The sequence below is a fragment of the Homarus americanus genome, unplaced genomic scaffold (assembly GCF_018991925.1).
Source record: "Homarus americanus isolate GMGI-L3 unplaced genomic scaffold, GMGI_Hamer_2.0 scaffold34345, whole genome shotgun sequence".
Lineage (NCBI taxonomy): Eukaryota > Metazoa > Arthropoda > Malacostraca > Decapoda > Nephropidae > Homarus > Homarus americanus.
In genome coordinates, this window is record NW_024736072.1 from 1577501 (window position 1) to 1596696 (window position 19196).

The window sequence follows — 19196 nt, forward strand, 5'->3', positions numbered from 1 at the left end:
AGGGTGTTTGAGTGGTGAGGGTGATGGTTGGTGGTTGGGGCAAGAGGGGGGGTGGAGAGGGGGTGGGGGTGAGTGGTGGAGGTGTTGGAAGATGTTGAGAGGGGTGAAGAGTGGTGGAGTGAGGGATGATGGTTGAGGGTGAGGGGGTGGGGGGTGATGCGCGTGGGTGCCACAAGTATGAGTCAGCAGCGTGGGTTATGCAGGGGGAGGGGGTGTGGGAGGCACTGTCTGGCACTCCAGTGGAGGAACCTGGCACTACAGGGCTCCGTCATGCACCAGAGAGAGAGAGAGAGAGAGAGAGAGAGAGAGACTTCACATGAATGCGTTACCACCCACTTAAGTGTGTGTGTGTGTGAGGTGGGGGGTAGTATTTCGGGGGCTGGAGTGTGCTTGCTGTGTGGGGAGGAGGAAGTTGTTGGTATGTGTAGGGAGGGAGGGGGGGAGGGGAGGGGGGAGGGGGGGAGAGGGAGGAGGGAGGGAGATCGTATGTTCGTTGGGGAGGGGAGGCGAGGAGAAGAGAAAAGAGCAGAGGAGGAGGGGAGAAGAGTAGGAGGAGAGGTAATCAGGACTCAGGGAGGAAGTGAGAAAGGAGGAGGAAAGGAAAGGTAAGAAGAGAGGAAGAAGAAGAAGAAATGCTGATTCAGGGAAAGAAAAGGTGAGGACCAGGAGAGATTAGAAGGAGGGAGAGAAGGAAGAAAAGGAAGGAAGGAAGGAAGGAAAACGGAGAGAAGGAGAAAAGGAGGAGGAGGAGGAGGAGGATCATTCATTCACAAGTGTTGAGTCATTGATGGGAAGGAAGGTGGACACACACACACACACACACACACACACACACACACACACACACACACACACACACACACACACACACACACACACACACACACAAAGATAAGGACAAGAGATAGAAAGAAAAAGGGAGAATCAGAGAGAGATACAAAAACAGACAGACAGAGAGACACAGAGATAGTGATGTCAACACTCTCAGGTCGGGTGGGTCGGTATTTTGAGGAGGTCGTCGGATATACCAACAATGAGGGCCGGACACAACACTTTCCGGCCGGTCCTAAACTACCACACACACACACACACACACACACACACACACACACACACACACACACACACACACACACACACACACAGTACACACACACACACACACACACACACACACACACACACACACACACACACACACACACACACACACACACACACACACACACACACACACACACACACACACACACACACACACACACACACACACACACACACACTTTATGTTCTCATCCCCGGACGAAAATTGTGTGTTCCAATCCTGTGCTTTTTGACAATCTTTTATGCAAAATTTTCCTGAAAATGTTGAAAAGCGAAACAATGAAAGTAGGTCATGGTGTGTGTGTGTGTGTGTGTGTGTGTGTGTGTGTGTGTGTGTGTGTAGAACATTTTTCAAGAAATCATTATATTTCTGATAGAAAAATTGTCTTGAAATCACCAAACAATAAAATAATAAAAAACAAAATTTCTTTATACAATAACTATATGTAAGACGAATCCCTACATATGCAAACACACATACAGTCTCTAAAATGACATAAATTAACAGTATTTATTAAGTGACACCTACAGTACCCAGACAATTACTATAGGCTCGATCGTGTTGTTATTTATTTTTGTATCTGTGTTTTTGTAGCTAAATAAACTCATTCAATTTTAATTTCAATCACACACACGTCTCCAGGATGTGCGGTAGTGGTGGACCTGGCAGCAGCGTTTGAGGGGTGCGGTCAAGCGGCTCTCATTGTCACAGTCAGTAAGTAAGAATGTCCTCATCGTACACACCGCTAGAACGGAAACAACTACGGCGTTTACACTTACTCATTCACCGTGACCATTCCTAGACCTGATCTGTTTTTAGGGTCATGAGGTCAAAAGGCTAAGGTCATGACCCCGCCAAGTGAAATTATGTTGGTATTTTAAGTCGAGGAAGAGCAACGGTGTTCATATTTGTTGTACATACTCAAGACGACTCCAGGAATTACTCGTTTATAGCGTCAGAGAAATTAAAGTGACAAGCTGTATCAATAGGGACAAAAATACAGTTACAAAAACATTAAAAGTACAGTTACAAAAACATTAAAAGTACAGTTACAAAAACATTAAAAGTACAGCTACAAAAACATTAAAAGTACAGTTACAAAAACATTAAAAGTACAGTTACAAAAACATTAAAAGTACAGCTACAAAAACATTGAAAGTACAGCGACAAAAACATTAAAAGTACAGTTAGAAAAACATTAAAAGTACAGTTACAAAAACATTAAAAATACAGTTACAAAAACATTAAAAGTACAGTTACAAAAACATTAAAAGTACAGATACAAAAACATTAAAAGTACAGCGACAAAAACATTAAAAGTACAGTTACAAAAACATTAAAAGTACAGTTACAAAAACATTAAAAGTACAGCTACAAAAACATTGAAAGTACAGCGACAAAAACATTAAAAGTACAGTTACAAAAACATTAAAAGTACAGTTACAAGAACATTAAAAGTACAGTTACAAAAACATTAAAATTACAGTTACAAAAACATTAAAAGTACAGCTACAAAAACATTAAAAGTACAGTTACAAAAACATTAAAAGTACAGCGACAAAAACATTAAAAGTACAGCTACAAAAACATTAAAAGTACAGCTACAAAAACATTAAAAGTACAGCTACAAAAACATTAAAAGTACAGTTACAAAAACATTAAAAGTACAGCTACAAAAACATTAAAAGTACAGTTACAAAAACATTAAAAGTACAGCTACAAAAACATTAAAAGTACAGCTACAAAAACATTAAAAGTACAGTTACAAAAACATTAAAAGTACAGTTACAAAAACATTAAAAGTACAGTACAATATATAAGTACAGAGGCACCATAAGAGACCAATAGTACAGGAATTTTACTCGAGATTGGTGTACACTATCAAGGTCCAGACAAGATAAGACCAACAAGCCTCTGGTTCCTCCTGATAAATTTGGCGCCGCGTGACTTTGAGGTTTCCGCCTTCCAAGATAGCGTGAGAATCCCCAGTCAGGAAACACCACCATTGGCAACTTGTCTTTCTCTTCCCAGAATAGTTTAACCTTGTCAAGTTTAACCTAACCTAACCTAAGCAAACCAGAACCTAACCTAACCTAAGCAAACCAGAACCTAACCTAACCTAAGCAAACCAGAACCTAACCTAACCTAAGCAAACCAGAACCTAACCATACCTAGCATAACCCTAACCTAAGTTTCATTAACCTTTCATAACTTAACCTCCGTCAACCTTACATAAATTAACCTAACCCAATTTAACCTTCCCTAGCCTCATATGACGTAACCTAGCGTATAATCTTCGAAGCAATGAACCACCGGAACATCAGGACATAGCACTTCGAATCATTTGGCGTACGAATCACTCTCTCTCTCTCTCTCTCTCTCTCTCTCTCTCTCTCTCCCAGAACAGCTGTGATAGTTTATCTACAAGTCGGAAATTCTCAATCTAAATACAGACAAACTTCGAGGCAGTGATGGCTGGCTAGATGTCCACCAATAGGCGAGGGATAAATAACAGCATTATCATATAGTACAGCAGCCTGGGAGTGAGAGAACAGCACAGATACAGCCAAACTAACCTAGTACAGCAGCCTGGGAGTGAGAGAACAGCACAGATACAGCCAAACTACCCTGGTACAGCAGCCTGGGAGTGAGAGAACAGCACAGATACAGCCAAACTACCTAGTACAGCAGCCTGGGGGTGAGAGAACAGCACAGATACAGCCAAACTACCTGGTACAGCAGCCTGGGAGTGAGAGAGAACAGCACAAATACAGCCAAACTACCTAGTACAGCAGCCTGGGAGTGAGAGAACAGCACAGATACAGCCAAACTACCCTGGTACAGCAGCCAGGGAGTGAGAGAACAGCACAGATACAGCCAAACTACTCTGGTACAGCAGCCAGGGAGTGAGAGAACAGCACAGATACAGCCAAACTACCCTGGTACAGCAGCCAGGGAGTGAGAGAACAGCACAGATACAGCCAAACTACCCTGGTACAGCAGCCTGGGAGTGAGAGAACAGCACAGATACAGCCAAACTACCCTGGTACAGCAGCCTGGGAGTGAGAGACTGTCACATCAACTCTCTACTTTAAGAAAAAAGTAAAATTTCTTTCAATTGCCGAGATCGATGGTGATACATTAGCAGGAGTGTCCTCTAGCGTGTGTGTGTGTGCGTGTGAGTGTGAGTGTGCGTGTGAGTGTATGTGAGTGTGTGAGTGTGTGTGTGAGTGTGCGTGTGAGTGTGTGTGAGTGTGCGTGTGAGTGTGTGTGTCTGTGTGCGTGTGAGTATGTGTGTGTCTGTGTGTGCATGTGAGTGTGTGTGTGTCTGTGTGTGCGTGTGAGTGTATGAAAGTGTATATACCAACACTTTAATAAGTAGAAATTTTAGCTAAACAATGACATCAGCTCATAAGTATATACAAAGACATTTATAAGTAGACACCCTGCTAACAGCCTGACATCTGGTAACAAGTGCACAAAAAATCATTGTTTTCTTACGCATTAAACAAGTATAAAGTGTAAACAATAACACCATCTAATAAGTACATAGATAAGTAGAAGCCTCGGTAACAGTCCATCCATATCGTTGACTTATGGCCACTTAACAAGTATATAAGTGTACGTAGTATTATAATCACCCAAGCTTGGTCACCATTCTTAACTTAGCCTAATTCAATCATACTAATTATATATCGTTTCTGGTGATGTATATCGTTACTGGTGATTTATATCGTTACTGGTGATTTATATCGTTACTAGTGATTTATATCGTTTCTAGTGATTTATATCGTTACTTGTGATTTGTATCGTTACTAGTGATTTATATCGTTACTGGATTTATATCGTTACTAGTGATTTATATCGTTACTGGTGATTTATATCGTTACTAGTGATTTATATCGTTACTGGATTTATATCGTTACTAGTGATTTATATCATTACTGGTGATTTATATCGTGGTGTTATTTATATCGTTAATGTTACTGGTATTTATATCGTTACTAGTGATTTATATCGTTACTGGTGATTGTTACATTTAGTTACTGGTGATTTATATCGTTACTGGATTTATATCGTTACTGGTGATTTATATCGTTACTGGTGATTTATATCGTTACTAGTGATTTATATCTGTGATTTACGTTACTGGATTTATATCGTTACTGGGTTTATATCGTTACTGTGATTTATATCGTTACTGGTGATTTATATCGTTACTGGATTATATCGTTACTGGTGATTTATATCGTTACTGGTGATTTATATCGTTACTAGTGATTTATATCGTTACTGGTGATTTATATCGTTACTGGTGATTGAGTTTACTGGTGATTTATATCGTTACTGGATTTATATCGTTACTGGTGATTGATATCGTTACTGGTAATTCATATAGTTAACGGTGATTTATATCGTTACTGGTGATTTACATAAGAGTTATTTACAGTTGTGTACATAGTTTATACCGTCTTGCTGTGGCGTGACTCTACTTATCTCAACACTTAAGGTCTTATCAACTCTCAATGAGGCAAGATTGTTGGGTAGTTATGAGAGGAATGCCGCTATCATTAGACCTCGTGAGATTAGGAGGCACCCGCGATTATTTCACCTTGATTAAATACCTTTGCTGTTAACCTAACCTAACCAAATCAAACGTGACCTAACCTAACCTAACATTAACTCAGTCAAACCTAACCTAAGCTAACCTAACCTAACCCCCTATTTAGCGTTAGGGTGTCTAATCTTCAGGTGATATAAGTTGGGGGTTCCTAATTCTCACATGTATAAACACAACATCAAATTTTCATAACAAAAGACAGACGGAAATTCACAATAACTGTTTTAAAATATGACACAACTATGTAGGTCGTTTTATACAATGGCGGGAATCGGTATTTTTCCGCCGATATTTATAAAGTTTTTGCATCCAGTGGCCATGATCCCTGACACCCGGCCCGCGAGGTGTCAGGGATCAGGGTTGCTAACACACACACACACACACACACACACACACACACACAAACGTTTAAAAATAGTCGACCTCACACAGCTTAAATCCTAAAAAAAAAAAAATCACCTTCAGTAAATCAAAGTGAAAGAATAATTTTATATTTCGTAGTAAACATTCAGATACATAGTGACAGCTGAGGAATAAAAATATACACAGTAATATCTCTCTATCTCTATCTCTCTATCTCACTCTATCTCTCTATCTTTCTTTTTCTTTCTCCTTTTTCTCTTATTCTCTCAGGCCACGTCCCCATAACATTGAAACAAGTTACAGATAAACGTCATCACACAAGTACTGAAAGGTGAAAGTTACCGAACAAAGAAAGAACAACGGGTATTGAAAGTGAGATGTAGAGTTTGAAGTTGGGTTCATGGTGGAGTGTGTGTGTGGTTCATGGTGGAGTGTGTGTGTGTGGTTCATGGTAGAGTGTGTGTGTGGTTCATGGTGGAGTGTGTGTGTGTGGTAAATGGTGGGTGTGTGAGTGGTTCATGGTGGAGTGTGTGTGTGGTAAATGGTGGAGTGTGTGTGTGTGGTTCATGGTGGAGTGTGTGTGTGGTTCATGGTGGAGTGTGTGTATGTGTGTGCGTGTCATGGTGGTGTGTGTGGGGTTATGGTGGGGTGTGTGAAGGTCATGGTGGTGTGCAGGGGTTATGGTGGGGTGTGTGAGTAGTTCATGGTGGAGTGTGTTTGTGGTTCATGGTGGAGTGTGTTTGTGGTTCATGGTGGAGTGTGTGTAGTTCATGGTGGAGTGTGTGTGTGTGGTTCATGGTGGAGTGTGTGTGGTTCAGGTGGAGTGTGTGAGTGGTTCATGGTAGAGTGTGTGTGTGGTTCATGGTGGAGTGTGTTAGTAGTTCATGGTGGAGTGTGTGTGTGGTTCACGGTGGGTGTGTGTGTGGTTCATGGTGGGTGTGTGTTTGTGGTTCATGGTGGAGTGTGTGTGTGTGGTTCATGGTGGAGTGTGTGGTAGTTCATGGGTGGAGTGTGTGGTTCATGGTGGAGTGTGTGTGTGGTTCATGGTGGAGTGTGTGATAGTTCATGGTGGAGTGTGTGAGTGGTTCATGGTGGAGTGTGTGTGTGGTTCATGGTGGAGTGTGTGAGTAGTTCATGGTGGAGTGTGTGTGTGTGGTTCATGGTGGAGTGTGTGTGTGGTTCATGGTGGAGTGTGTGAGTAGTTCATGGTGGAGTGTGTGTGTGGTTCATGGTGGAGTGTGTGAGTAGTTCTTGGTGGAGTGTGTGTGTGTGGTTCACGGTGGAATGTGTGTGTGGTTCATGGTGGTGTGTGTGGGGGTTATGGTGGGGTGTGTGAAGGTCATGGTGGTGTGCGGGGGTTATGGTGGGGTGTGGGGGTCATGGTGGGGTGTGGGGGTCATGGTAGTTCACGATACAGTGTGTGTGTGTGTGTGTGTGTCCTGGGATGTTTTACAGTGTGTCATGGTCCAGAAATTGTCGGTTCTGTCCTTCGATACAGAGATGGGCGGGCGAGACAAGGTGGTGTGGGGCGGCCATACAAACCCTCCATTATCTAATACTCAGTTCTAAATCCCATTACCGAACCCCAATCCCAGAGGCTCTTACAGAAGAAAAAAATTATACGGAATATAATAAGAATATAAACAAATAAAATAAATTACTGTATTGTTAAAAATAGGTTTAATTATCTTGAAATATGAATCCGTTATACCCTAACTGAGAGGTCCGGGGTTTGGGGTTTGAGGGGTTGGAGTTCGATGGAGGGGTTAGCTGAAATGATCCAACATCATCCAACTAGCAGCTCCAAAACTCGAAATCAATCTTACTGCTTCCTTCTTTTACATCTCAAGGTGCCGTTCGGGCGCATCCCCTGTTTAAAGAGTTTTTCATTAGCGTTCGTTCAATAATTTCTATAGATAAGAGAAGGGAAACAAAGTGTTTTATCTTATCTTAATTACTTGGAGGATTATGATGATCAGCTGAAAGAATTTTGTCCAAAATTCGTTCTTGGTAACCTCGGGTATCAACTCGACTCCTGGTACTGCTGGCGGCCGTACGATCGTTGTCTGCGGATTATATTTCAACACCTGTATAAGTATTATTTGTAAATATTTTATAACTTACGAAGAAAAACAATAGTTACTGATATGCAGAGATTAAAAAAAATATAATAACATGAAGCTACATCCTTATTATTTGTGTTTATGTACATGACAGTTTTTCCTGACTGGTCCATTGCGGACTTGCGGTCACAGACACAGTGGAGCTGTGACTGTCTTGGAGGGAGGTAGTAACAAGTGTTGGTGTCGTGACTTGTGATTGAAAATAATTTTTTTTGGGATTTATAGTGAATTTAGACAAAAAGTATCCGGTGGAATATAACTAACTCTTGGATTATCATCAGGGATTGTACTTGAGGTGAGTTTCTTGGCAGATATTTGACTTTGTTGTGTACTTTCATTGACGAGAATACCATTGCCATTCATGGGAAACATTCGATTTTGTCTCATTTTGTCCACCAGGGTCCAGAGTTTCAAAGGTGCGTACGATCGATATTCCTCGTAACTGAAGATTTGAGAATGTACCCAACTGTTGACGTAAGCTGAAATAGTAAAATGATGTACAAAATAACAACGGACCTATTCTGAAGCTACTACAGTATACCGAGATACAACCACTTAGCACCAGTTAGAAGACAAAACCTTACCATATATTTTTCATGTCCCTGTTGTTTCCAGAGTGGTGTTATGGTAGAGTTTCAGTGTAATTTTGATGCCATTTCATTATCTTCAGCCAACTTGTACTAAAGGTGTATATACTACATTATTTACGAGGATTATTCATCTAATGAAGCCTTGTGAATGTTGGTTGAGACTCGTCCACCAAGTGTTCTGTTATCCACTCAAGGAGGAGGTGGTAAGTTCTATTATAGTTTAGTTATTTTTCCCGGGTGTTCAGGCAGAACCAACCCATCACACGTAAGTACTAGTGGCAAGAGTGAACTGCTTTCTTTGAGCTATCTTATTTTTTTCATCAAACGTTATGATAAAAAAACCCAATCATCGAGATCGTTGAAAACCGTTTTTTCATCCACTTGGCAACAGGAAATGTGAGAATGCAATTAACTGGCTCATTTAAGCTGTGACACAAACATGGATTATTTAAGCGTTTGTAAGTTAAAATTTCCTCAACTGATGTGAGGATGTTTAACTGGCTCACCAAAGCTTTGACACATTTGAAAATGAATTTTTTTTACAAGTTTGTAAATTAAATATGTCACTGACTTTAACAGTTGAGAACGTATCTGACTCCCACACAAAGAAGAATTATGATAGAGACGTGCGTTAAATTCCCCCCTGACGGGATGAGAGCGTATCTAACTGGCTTATTTAGGCAACTACAGAAACAAGGCTTCCAAAATGGCGTATATGCTGCACCTAGACTACAGTACCCAGAACACCTTTGTCTCACAAAGCACCGGCACAAACAAGGGTGAGAAAAGAACAGAGACGGCACTGAAAACTCACTCTTTGTTAGATACGCCCCTAAATGCCCAGTGGAGTGAAAAAAATCTCCTACAAATCCTTGTGAATCAGGACCGAGGGAGAGATAAAGATGGATTTAGGTGCAGGAAGCCTCACACATACACGCTACCATAATTCCCTGGTGTAGTGAAGGGCTTCCCCAAGTTAATCAATCTCGCCCATTCGCCACATAGCCAACGTTGAAAAAAAATCCATGAACAAAACCGCAAAAGCATTTTTGGGATAATAGCTGACACAGACTTAACATAACGATCCTTTGATAATCTGACTCCGGGTTAAGTTACTGTTTGATAAGGTTTGGCCAATTTAGGTAAAGTTGGATTATATTAGATTTTGACTTCGGTTAAGTTGGGGTAGATACGGTTTGGTTTATTAAGGTTTAGTATACGTAAGATTAGGATTAAATAAAGGTAGTGTAGAATTAAATAAGGCTTGGTTAAGTTGGGGTTAGATAAGATTATTTTTTAATAGGCTTAGATAATGAAAAGCGAGTTGAGAAAAGTTAATTTGGGAATTAAAATGTAAATTCGTGATTGATAATGTTAGATTTAGTTAGTGTTAAATAGGTAAAGTTGGCTAGATTGACACATAGGTCGGTGTTATATAGTTTGTGGTATGTACAGTATTTGGTGTGGCAACGGAAGTAGTGTGGGTACAGTTGCAGCTGGTGGCCACGGATGAGCGGCTCCCTCCCTAGCCTATGTGATTCACACACCTTTTTCTACCACACACTCCCACCTATTGTAACCTACCCTGACCCTGCTTAAGTTAACGGAGTCTAACCCTATACAACGCTGCCTACCCCAAGCTGACTTTCCTAAACTTTACCTGGCTTAAGTTACCTTCTGAGAGATAGAAGTAAGATAGCCTCCACGAGTTCGCTGCTTTCGCGAATTGACAAAATTACTGAACTACATTTCAGCAAAAAATAACAATTTTTTAAATTCATGTTACATTTTTCATAAACGAAATCCACCCAAGAGGCTGCTGGTGATATTTGAAACTTCATTATTTTGGAGTTGGGAGTTTGCCTATATTATTAATTGGAGGATAGCTGTCGACTATTATGTTAGTGTTGATATTTTATCCATTGCGAATTGTTTAGCGAGATTTGTCTCCATTTACCATTCAGGCGTGAATATGTTATCCGTTTCAATAGTGTATGGGTGGTGGTGATATTCTGTTTTCGACATTATAAGCCTTTTACTAGAGGTTTACAGTGGCGGCGTCATCAGTTAAACTAACTTGCAGGTGGGAGTGTCTGTTATGCTGGCCAGGTCTACACTGTTGGTGACACGAGCAGCAGGAAATGTTAGGTGGGATGCCGGGCGTGGCGGTTGTGTACACTAGTCACAAAGGCTCGTACGGTGAATATTTCTCGTAACTGAAGTTGTAAGAATGTACCTGATAGTATTACTCTAGAATTTAAAATTGATGTCCAGAAATGGCATAAAAATCACGCTGAGGCTGTACTTTAACATTAGCTGGGTATTAATATTCCACCTATATTGGTCCCAAGTAAACGTATGTAGTCAAAGTATTATTTCAGTGTAATTGTTAGGACATTTATGGACGTTGGGTTTATGCTAAGCTTAAGTTAAGCTAGGAACTATCAACACGGCGGCGTCACACTAGTGTTTTTTTTCTCATTAGTGTTCATTTTTCTAGTGTCGCTCAAACGAAACATCGTTTCCCCGGAATGACTTCCGCCAATTTCCGTGGTCAAGATCTACAGTATACTCATTGTGAGGATATTTATATAAAATAAATATCGAGACACGTAAAGTAACGAAATTTAATTTTAAAATTATTCGGTATCACATTTTTAATGAAGTACTTAAGTGTAATTTTTTGAAAGTTGATATTCGTAAATACGTCTGATGTTTGTCTACAATGCGGAAAGACTGGCTAGTTCTCAATGCTTGTGTAACAAGGAGCGTTCAGACAAAATTACAATCTTTAGAAAATTGAGACAAGAAAATGACGGAAAGCGTGCTAGTGTGACGCTGCCTTTACATTTTCACTTACGAGGAATATTCAGGGTAGGAACCTCCATGACGGTCGTGGCCCCAGGTGGGCTGCCGGGCGTGTGGTAAACAGACCAGAGTGGCGGGTAAATAAGTACCTTGACAAGGAATAGTGTTTGCATGTTTTTACGCGTGTGGTGGGTATTGTAATGGTGAGAATAACAAATTAAATGATGTTGTTGTTATAATGTATTTTGTGCATTAAGCTCGTAACAAGGTTAGTAATTACAGTAGTCATCAACAAATTTAATAGGCATAGCAATTTCACTGGTTACTGCACACTGAAGTAAGAATTGCAACTCGGAAATTGGGGTTTTATAACAAATGGTGGTTATAAAATAATATATATTTGTTGTAACAGCATATATTGTGTTTATAGCGACATAAATAATGGCCATAGCAACAGAGACAATGGCCTGCAGTAGCATTATATAACAGAACAAGTGTTATTTCCATTACACATTACGTTCAACTTTTTTTTTTTAATTTAATTACTTCGGTTGTCTCTTGCATTTCTAACACGTTTTCTGTGTGATGTGTCATTACATTATTACCGTGGTATATAAACAAGCCATGGCTGCTTGTTTTTGTATTTACAAGGACATTACACCATGAGTGTCTGGAACCTGCTAGTATGTTGTGCTGTAGAATGTGCCTTTCATTTTGACACACTTTATCTTTACTTGAATTGATAGAGTATCTACATAAACCTATTCCTGTATTTATATCTATTGCCTAGCCAAGCGTGTCATGCTATTACTTGTGTCTATGCTTTTATATGTGTATGTAGATTACTCAAGCGTAACATTCTTGTGTCTGTGCCTGTATTATAACCTAGCCTAGTGAACCTTTTATTGTATCTTCATATACCATCGTTTCTCAATTAATATAAATATAATGAAATTGACCCAAGATGTTCTTATGTTAGGATGATGAAGTAAGGTACAAGATGTGTATAGCTACTCTATAATCCAAGATGTTTTGCATATAATTGAAGATGTGGTATAATTCGTTAGTTTGAGTTGAGAATGATTCAAGATGTGATCCAAGTATGATTCAAGACGTGTATATAAGCCAAGATGTTTTACGGGTGGTTTAAGAGGTGGCTTAATGACTTGGTGTAATCCGGGGTGATGGCAGAGGTGGCGGGAATTATGAGATTAAGATGACAGGTCGTCCCCCTACAACGGTACATCTTCCTGTTGTGTTCACGCTCACATCACGTCCGCTATGTCTCCCTGTTACGGTGGTGACTCACTGTCGCTGTGGGTAGATGATGATAATGGTGATTCTCTTTCGTGGTGGGGAAAATAATGGTGATTCGTTGTCAGAATAGGTAAATTATGGTGAATCACTATCGTGGTTGCTCGACTGTGATTGTACTGTCATGGAAAGAAATATAATAATGGTGACTCGTCCTCCTCCTCATGTTGATTGTGATTCCCCGTCATGGTAAAAAAAATTGGTGATAATGATCAAGTTCAAGAATGACGGTGATCTCACTATCATGGTGGTGACAGTGGCTAGATCAACCAGGATGTTCCTACTTATCATCGTCATCATCATCACTGTAATCTCACTTGAAATTGCTGATAGTGAATGGTGATTAACGTCATATTTTGAACATAAGGTTTTAGAAAAGTATTTGTGTTTATAGTGCTTTACAGGTAATGTAAAGACCTTTGTTATTGTTATAAATTATCGCTTCTCCGCCTACAATGGTTTTATTTTTAACCATAGGACCCAACACCCATCTTTTTGTCGTCTAAAACACATGATCAGTTGTAATACTAGTAAGGTAGTCATTGTGGTAGTAGGCACAGGCTGGTGGCGGCGGCGGCTGCGTAAACTAGTTGAGTGTTAGTGGTTTGTGGTGGTGGGTAGGTGTGGGCGGTGGGTGTGTGTGGGTGGTTGGTTAATGTAAGAGGGTGGTAGGTAGGTGGGTGGGTGTGTGTGTGTTCCAGGTTCGCTTGTAATTAGGTTAGTTGTGTGTGAATGTTTCTGTGTACGTATGCTTGTGTGTGCGTGTGTATGTTCAATACAACTTCTCAAAGCTTATTCCACTGACGTTGAGGACAGGTGTGTTGGGTGTGGACCAGGGGCTAATTGATTAAAATTTGGAGTAGGTCGCTGGGTGAACTCAACGCAATGCGGCTTAAACTACTACATAAGTATTTCACGTGATGGATCAAAGGTCAAGTTCAGTGTGTCTTAACCACAAAACACATACCGGTATAAAGCTGGCGAGTGAGCGTTCTCTGGCACAACCTCAACAAGGCGAGTGAGCGTTCTCTGGCACAACCTCAACAAGGCGAGTGAGCGTTCTCTTGCACAACCTCAACAAGGCGAGTGAGCGTTCTCTGACACAAGCTCAACAAGGCGAGTGAGCGTTCTCTGGCACAACCTCAACAAGGCGAGTGAGCGTTCTCTGCACAACCTCAACAAGGCGAGTGAGCGTTCTCTGGCACAACCTCAACAAGGCGAGTCGTTTCTCTGGCACAATCAACAGGCGAGTGAGCACAACCTCAAGGCGTTCTGGCACAACCTCAACAAGTGAACAACCTCAACAGGCGAGTGTTCTGGCTTGGCACAACCTTTCTGGCACAACTCAACAGGCGAGTGAGTTCTCTCAACAAGGCGACAGCGAGGAGCGTTCTCTGTCTCAACAACAAGGCGAGTGAGCGTTCTCTGACACAACCTCAACAAGGCGAGTGAGCGTTCTCTGGCACAACCTCAACGAGGCGAGTGAGCGTTCTCTGGCACAAGCTCAACGAGGCGAGTGAGCGTTCTCTGACACAACCTCAGCAAGGCGAGTGAGCGTTCTCTGGCACAACCTCAACAAGCCCACATATACAGGAAGAAGGGGAGCCAGGTTTATTCTTGTACTCGAACATGTACTGTACTTGGACGTAAGCCCGGTGTGGAATTGAACTAAACCCAATCCTGTACTTGAACTTAAACCCGTCCTGTACGTACACCTTAACCAGTCCTGTACTTGCACCTAAACCCATCCTGCAGTGGTGGTAAAAGTAACACCTAGTTTCACAGGGGCCTTGTTGTTACCAAGCTAATGAGTAATGCAAGAACATTACCCCCAAAAGCTTTAAAAACCTTAACCCACACTCACTGCATATTCTCGTGTTACTAAGCATAGATTGTGTTTTTATTCTACTGTTTGTTGTTACTAAGCGTTCATTGGTTGGCGTAAGAGTTAGTTGACGTCACTATACTACTACTATTACTACTACCACGACCATCACTATTACCATCACCTCTTGCTACCACAACTACCACCACCACCTGGCGCTCCATGTTAGCCCTCGCCTCTCTCATAAGTGTTGTGGTATTTTTAAATTGGTTGCTTGTCTGTTAGATGGCAAACACGCATTCCTCTGTGTGCGTGTGTTGGGATGGTGGTGATGGTGGTAATATTTATATCTTGTCGCTTGCTTGTTCTGGCAGGCACATGTTTCTTGGTGTGTGTGTGTGTGTGTGTGCAGTTCAAATCAGTGTGGTGGTAATGGCAACATTTCTAACACGCTGCTTGTTTCTTACGAGGTCGCATGCCTGTGTCTACTTACTCGTTGGTGTGTGTAGCCCAGATATTAATGTATTCTCACTCGTGACCCTGACTACTTAAGACTACAGTATATCCCCCCCCCCTCCCATATATTTGGCCCATTCTTCTCATCGGAAATTGTTCTCCAAAGGGAAGTAAAGATGAATGCGAAAAGAATACTAGCTAGCCTATAGTCTTAAACCTAACCTAATCTTCCTTCGAATATACATGTAAAGTGAATCTGTATACCGTGCGTTAATTTTCTCCAGTAACTAATGAAATAAGGGAGGGAAAAATTAACTCAGTTCGACACAAAGATCGATTCTCAAAGGTTCGTTCGCCATTTTTTCTCCCAACTGGTGGTGATGTGATATCGAGGAGATCTATATCTGCTGGTGGAAGTCTTATATCACATCGGTAAGCCTATTTGCTGAGGGATACCGGTAGGCCTAAGTCTACTATCATAAAGGAGAGTTGCCCAAAGGAGAAGGTGGGTGAACGTTTGTGTGGCTTAACTCGCATGATCTTGTCCTTATAGGGGCAGGGGAGAGGGACGCCAGACGCTTGTTGAGTGCTCGTACTGGCAGTGTTCGTGACAGTGGCCTTGGTGAAGTGGCAGAGTAATCATAAGAGTAACAGGTGGTGCACAGGTGTTGCTGGTGATGGTGTCGTAACGCTCACTACACTATAGTTACGCTTGTGGTTATAGTGTAATAGTAATAACAGTACTTATAATATTAATACTGGTAATGATTATAATGATGCGGTTTTGTGGCTGTTGGCTCACTGAGACAGAGTGGCTGAGCTTTATCTGTTAAAACGACATATCTTCCCTCCATTTCCTGTAGTTTCTCCATACTTGTTTAGTAATGTTGGAGGTGTTCATATGATGGTGTTGATGATAAACCCGTAGCTGCTGCAGTAAAGACACAGCTGGTGTGAGGTGTGGTGGCTGCTGTACTGTACACATCTGTCCTGGGGAAGATCTTGTTAGTGATGATGACAGGGCGCCCCGGCGGAGTAGTGTAACTGTCCCTTTACTTATACCTGATGGTTTGACTGTTGGGGCGAGGCGGGGCCCCACCTTCCTGCCTTCAGTTTTTGTCTGCCTTAACTGTAATATGACGACGTATCTGACTGACTGAGCTACGATACAAAGATGGATTCTCAAAGGTTCTTACGTCGAGTTTTTGCCCTGATGAGATAGGTAAAAAACGTCGGCTGTTTGACAAGCTCGCTTGAGCTACGGTAAATACATGAATGTTATTCTCAAAGGTTCGTCAGTTAAGTTTTTGCCTTTAGTAATGTGAGAAAGTATCTAAGCGACTCACGTGACCCAGTACACAAAGGCGGAGTCTTTGGTTACTGCTGAAACGTTTATTTTTCCGTGCGGTGAAATAATTCCTCTAGTTACGGTAGAGTCACGGTACACTTTTGACGGCATTAGTGATCCAGAAGTGTTGCATTCATATATCACCAGTTAGGAGAAAATGTTTCTATTTTTTTTCTAACTTGTGAGCCTTTAAGACGCGGTGGAGCATCCTGGGCGACGGGGGGAGGCGGGCGACCAGCCAGGTAGACACACGCCCGGTACCTTACCTTGTGTGACGATCAATAATGGTGGCCGTGGAGGAGTACCTCAGGGCTCATGCTCCGGCCTTCACCATCATTAAACAAGTTAAGGGTCAGAGTGCAGGCTTCAATTGTACCTCCCTCCCAGGTCATTATAGAGGTCACATGCCACGAGGGTGTGAGTTCTGGAGGTCAGTTGAGGGTTTTATAGATGTCGAAGGTCACTTATATTTTAGTTATGATTGAGGTCAAGAGGTCACCTTCCTCCCAGGTCAAATGTTACAAGAGAGTCATAGGTGAGTTCTGAAGGTCACGTGGAGGATTTAAACCAACATAGGTAAAAGGTCACTTGAGAGAGCCAAGTCAGGTATGCGTTTGGAAGGTCACTTGGGGTCAGGTGGGTGTCAATGATCACTTGGGGTCAAAAGTAAATTCATAAAGTCGTGTAAAAGTCGGTTTATAGGTCAGAGGTCACACTAAGGGTTGAGAGGTCACAAGTCGTCTCGTTACAGTCGAGTTTCAGATCAATTTCTAATCCATCCTGGCCTCACTGTGTCGTGACTTAGAGGAGGTAGAGGGAGGCGTCCTCACTCCTCCACGCTGGGAGATAAAGTAATAAAATAAACATGGTTGCCAGACCCCTGAGTCGTGCACCAGCTGACACGTTTCATTTAACTCAACTTAATCTAAATCAAATTAATCAAACTTAATGGAACTTATTCTAATATATCCTATTCTAACCAAACCTAACTTAAGCTAATCTAGTCATAACTTAACCTGATCTAACATTTGTGACCGTGAACGCTGGTAGGTCAGGTCGTGTCCTCAGAAGGCCACTTACCTCGCCCACAACTACCTGCTTATCTCGGCCTGTTTATGTCTTTTATTTGCTACCTGTGGGCGTGGATGAAAGAGAAATTTGTGGGCGTGGATGAGGAAGATGGTCGTGGACGTGGATGAGGGAGATGATTGTGGGCGTGGATGAGGAAGATGGTTGTGGGATTGGATGAGAAAGATTGTTGCAGGTGTGGGCGAGGGAGATGGTTGTGGGCGTGGATGAGGGAGATGATTGTGGGTGTGGATGAGGAAGATGGTTGTGGGCGTGGATGAGGGAGATGGTGAGGGCGGCAGCTCATGACCCCGATGTGGCTAGAAAGCTTCACACTCCTGAGAGAGAGAGAGAGAGAGTAATGAGTGTGTTTGTGTGTGTGTGGATAAATGTGTGTGTGTGTGTGTTATGGATAAATATGTGTCTGTGTGTGTATGTTATGGATAAATGTGTGTGTGTGTGTGTGTTTTGTGGATAAATATGTGTCTGTGTGTGTGTGTTATGGATAAATATGTGTCTGTGTGTGTGTGTTATGGATAAATGTGTGTTGTGATAGTGTGTGTGCGCGCGTGTCAGGGTGTGTCAGGTAGTACACACACACACACACACACAGCCAGGAGCAGTGAGAGCTGTGGATCACCTCACACCGGAACCCACAGCCTAGTTCTTAGCACACCATACCTGTATATCACCACACTATACCTGTCTACCATCACTATACTTGCATCACCACTATACCTGTCTGCCATCACTATACCTGCATCACCACCATACCTGTATATCACCACACTATACCTGTCTACCATCACTATACCTGCATCACCACCATACCTGTATATCACCACACTATACCTGTCCACCATCACTATACTTGCATCACCACCATACCTGTCTACCATCACTATACCTGCATCACCACCATACCTGTATATCACCACTATACCTGTCCACCATCACTATACCTGCATCACCACCATACCTGTATATCACCACTATACCTGTCCACCATCACTATACCTGCATCACCACCATACCTGTATATCACCACTATACCTGTCCACCATCACCACTACCACACCGGAACCCAGGACCTCTACTCGCTTCCTGGTGCTTCTCTCCCACACACACACACACCTTCACCCATGGTCCCTCCTCCCACACACCTCCACCACAACACACCACACCCATGGTCCCTCCTCCTACCTTCTCCCACACACCCTCCCCCCACACACACAGTAGCTACCTCCTCCCCCAAACACACAGTAGCAAGTGCTATGATAGCATCAGTGAGGGGAAAAAAGTGGATGTCATTAAGACGAGAGTGTGTGTGTGGGGGGGGGGGGGTGGGACCTCATTATCATAACCCGGAGTTCACGCTCTTCCGCTCTATATATCCGGGTTGTGCTATCAAGAACCCACCTCTCGGCACTCCTCGACCCCCCCTTTCTTCCCCCAATTCCCCTCGACCCCCAATCCCTTACCATTGTGCAAATACTCGACGGTTCGAACTTTAATTTTACCCTTAACTGGAGACGTAAGGACGCATTGAACTGACTCACTGAAGCTTCGATGCAA

At 42.2% G+C, this 19196-nt stretch overlaps 1 protein-coding gene across 2 annotated transcripts in view; it reads left to right on the plus strand.

Annotated features, from left to right (window-relative positions):
* The first annotated feature begins 8359 nt into the window (after positions 1–8359).
* Positions 8360–19196, plus strand: part of LOC121871918 — an 88993-nt gene continuing 78156 nt past the window's right edge. For both annotated transcript variants that reach the window (XM_042374520.1, XM_042374518.1), the window contains exon 1: positions 8360–8507. The gene's annotated coding sequence lies outside the window, so the exon portion shown is untranslated. The remainder of the gene's footprint in view (positions 8508–19196) is intronic.